The sequence below is a fragment of the Bolinopsis microptera genome, chromosome 11 (genome assembly GCF_026151205.1).
Source record: "Bolinopsis microptera isolate Bmic1 chromosome 11, MBARI_Bmic_1.0, whole genome shotgun sequence".
Taxonomy (NCBI): domain Eukaryota; kingdom Metazoa; phylum Ctenophora; class Tentaculata; order Lobata; family Bolinopsidae; genus Bolinopsis; species Bolinopsis microptera.
In genome coordinates, this window is record NC_087082.1 from 55,983 (window position 1) to 60,034 (window position 4,052).

Below are 4,052 nucleotides of genomic sequence, written 5' to 3' on the forward strand. Positions count from 1 at the left end.
GTTCTGTCAGTCAACCGTCCACACGATTGTTGAGATGTCTCACCTTGACTACTACTCACGTTGAACGGCACCTTTCTTTTTCAGCACATTCTAACCAGCTAAGCTCATAGCTCCGCAGAATTCCACCGAAGCATATTACGGTGGAGTATGCATATTACGGTGGAGTATGCTTCAGTTGAATTCCACCGAAGCATATTACGGTTGAGTATGCTATATTACGGTGGAGTATGCTTCAGTTGAATTCTATGGAACTCTGTCGGAATCCTTGGATAGTGCCGCTTTTCCTTCCTTTCATCAAATTGCTGTACTGGCTTTAAATAAACGTCCTGATATATAACTGCAACTTAAGGACCTATACAGTATACACCAAAATAGAGTTTAGTGTTATCCAGCCCAAATGGAACTATTTCTGTGTTTTTGCCATTATTTCAAACCAGGAAATGCTCAATTGCAAAAAAATTGTTGATTTTGGAAATGATGCTCAAGATGGTCATTTGGGCGAGACGACATTAAACCTTTAAACCCTGTTTTAGTGTATATAAGTCCTTTAACTAGACAATCTTTACTGATAAGACGGATAATGAGCTCTTGTAAACAGTATCATTACTTATCATTACTTATCATTACTTATCATTTTTACTGATTATATAATATGCAAGGATAATTACATCTCATTTTGCATATTACATTAATTTATTATCATGCAATTAACAGACTGAGAAGACTGGTTATCACAGCCAGTGTAGTGATTTGCCATTAGTAGGGTAGTGCTCCTCAATCATTAGCAATAGGAAACCGGTTATAGTTGTCTTCAAATGATTTGCTTCTCGACAGTAGTATAGTAGTACAGTAGGAGGGATTGCGGTTTGCTTTATTCAATAGAATTTAGAATAACACGGAACTTTGCTGATTTCCCTAATTTTGTAGGTCTCTTTCTTAACGTATACCAATTGTGCATTCGAACTGATTTTTTTTCGTCATTGAATGATTAAGAAAACAGCAGGATGGAAACGAAGAATAGATTTCTAAGGACAATGTCGCTGCCCAGCAATTTGAGACCTCCAGGTCTAAAAATTTCGAATAAAATAGCTTTGACAACATTGATGAAGGAGTAATGATGGGGGGGGGGGGGGGGGGGATGGATTCTCAGAAAGAAGGAGTAATTTCTGAGCTGATTAAAAATGCCATACAGTTAACACATTCCGTCTCCTTCAGAGTTGACGAAGAAGTATCTGGAGGTTAGCAAGACAGTTTCTGACTCACAAATACCAGACCTCGCTACCAGAGAACAGTACAACCAGAAGTGAGTATAACTTTCTGAAAATCGTACACAATCTTACACAATCTTACACAATCTTACACAATCTTACACAATCTTACACAATCTTACACAATCTTACACAATCTTACACAATCTTACACAATCTTACACAATCTTACACAATCTTACACAATCATTGTTTGTAGCAACTTCTGGTACGTTCACGTCAGTTGGTGTTTTCATCGCTATTGTCCTGCCTCAAATTTAACACCGAGATTCTTAGATTTAAACGTAGAGTTATAATGTGTCGCTCGCGCTCCCGCTCGAAATGGTATTTTGTAAGATTTTCTTGAAGTTACTTGTTTGTGCATCAAATGGCGACAAGCTCAAAATCTTTTTGAAAGTTTAATCCCCCCTTAACCCCCCGCCCCCCCCCCCAGTCCCCACCTTAATCCCCCTTAACCCCCCGCCCCCCCAGTCCCCACCTTAATCCCCCCTTAACCCCCCGCCCCCCCCCCCCCCCCCCCCAGTCCCCACCTTAATCCCCCAACTACACAATAGTAATACAAGTAGCATGTTCTGTTCATATGAGTTTTATTTGTCTTTGACATTGTGTTTTCAATTTAATATATAATAACTCTTCGATGATTAAACATTTTTTCGGATTTGCTTCATCAAAACATTTTGTCCTCCACCTTGTTATAATGAATGTATAATTATCTGATAAATGTACTATTATCTGATAAATGTATAATTATCTGATAAATGTACTATTATCTGATAAATGTATAATTATCTGATAACGAATCCAGGAACCTAAAGTCTCAGAAGCACGTTAGAGAACTGCAGAATAAACTGAAGAAGTTGGAGGAGAGGAAGAAGAAGATCCGAGTGAGTTCTAACTACTACTGGGGGGGGGGGGGGGGGGGGTACCGAGTAAGTTCTAACTACTACTGGGGGGGGGGGGGGGGGGGGGGGTACCGGTAACCTACTATCCGAGTGAGTTCTAACTACTACTGGGGGGGGGGGGGGGGGGGGGGTACCGGTAACCTACTATCCGAGTGAGTTCTAACTACTACTGGGGGGGGGGGGGGGTACCGGTAACCTACTATCCGAGTGAGTTCTAACTACTACTGGGGGGGGGGGGTACCGGTAACCTACTATCCGAGTGAGTTCTAACTACTACTGGGGGGGGGGGGGTACCGAGTGAGTTCTAACTACTACTGGGGGGGGGGGGGGGTACCGGTAACCTACTATCCGAGTGAGTTCTAACTACTACTGGGGGGGGGGGGGTACCGGTAACCTACTACTACTACTAGATCTACTAAAGATCTAACTCTTAAGTAACTAACTAGTAGCTCTTAAGTAAGTTGTCACAGTAACTTGTATTAAATAAAGTAAATGTAACTGTTAGTCCCTCTCAGGAACAGGAACTTGTATTAAATAAAGTAAATGTAACTGTTAATCCCTCTCAGGAACAGGAACTTGTATTAAATAAAGTAAATGTAACTGTTAGTCCCTCTCAGGAACAGTAACTTGTATTAAATAAAGTAAATGTAACTGTTAATCCCTCTCAGGAACAGTAACTTGTATTAAATAAAGTAAATGTAACTGTTAATCCCTCTCAGGAACAGGAACTGATGAACAATGGTTACGTACAAGTGGACCCACAAGACACTACCCACAGTACTATGGGACATGAGACTCTGGACGGGAAACGTACTCCTGACCAGAGCAAGAAATCAGGAGTTATTCACCGGGCTTATGAGAAGTAAGTTTTATTAAGTTGTAATTTGGACATATTGTGATAGGGGGGGGGGGGGAGAAGATTGGTTAACAACAGTGTGTTGAAGACACTAGAATCACGTGTAATTAAAGTGTTCATTAGAGGGTGATAATACAATAAACCCTGATTAACCGCGGAGTTTGAGGAAAGGAAACATCCGCGGTAAATCGGGGCGCATTATAATTATATCGGGGTTTTACTGTATTGTGAACTGTTTCAAAGTGTAACCAGGGTGTTCCACCACGAAATGCCTCACTTCAACTCCCCCGGTATCACAATACACCCTCCAAAACTGGACGGCCTCTTCTTCAGTGCAAATGAGTGAGTTAGTGTGGCTATTATATAGTACAGTCACGAAAAGCTAAAAATTGTGAGAGTTACACTAAAAACTCGAAGGCCAGCTTTTCGTGGCTGTGGTATAATTTTGTAACACTTCGTTTTTTTATTGCACGTGTGATTATGACTTGGAGAATGTTCTCCCTGTACTCCAGTAGCAGGGGTTGAGTGTGCACTCCTCCCTGCTTTAAAGCTTTGAATCTGACTCAGCTGCCGTTTGTGAATGCCCTCTCTTGAGTTGTCAAATTTATGCTTGGTTTTCATTAAAATTTCTCACATTTTTGCCTGTTTTTCCATTAAAATCAGTTATTTTGGTGCATTTATGTAAATTTATAAAATTAGTCTGGATAAATTAGTCTGTGACTGGTGATGGTGTGTACTGAAAACTACCATCAATGTACAGCACATTGCATGGGATATTGTTGTGGTCTGAAGCTTTAACCATCTAATTAATTATGCGACTCGTACATTTCTAGTCTCTGTAACCTCTCTATACCGAGTACATTTCTAGTCTCTGTAACCTCTCTATACCGAGTACCTTTCTAGTCTCTGTAACCTCTCTATACCGAGTACATTTCTAGTCTCTGTAACCTCTCTATACCGAGTACATTTCTAATCTCTGTAACCTCTCTATACCAAGTACATTTCTAGTCTCTGTAACCTCTCTAT

General features: G+C 40.6%; 1 long non-coding RNA gene across 1 annotated transcript; it reads left to right on the forward strand.

The window, feature by feature from the left end:
• The first annotated feature begins 1,220 nt into the window (after positions 1–1,220).
• Positions 1,221–3,024, forward strand: LOC134822648 (uncharacterized). Its single transcript, XR_010161211.1, has 3 exons — positions 1,221–1,303; positions 2,074–2,152; positions 2,890–3,024. It is a non-coding gene; the product is annotated as an uncharacterized LOC134822648 (long non-coding RNA).
• The last annotated feature ends 1,028 nt before the right edge of the window (positions 3,025–4,052 follow it).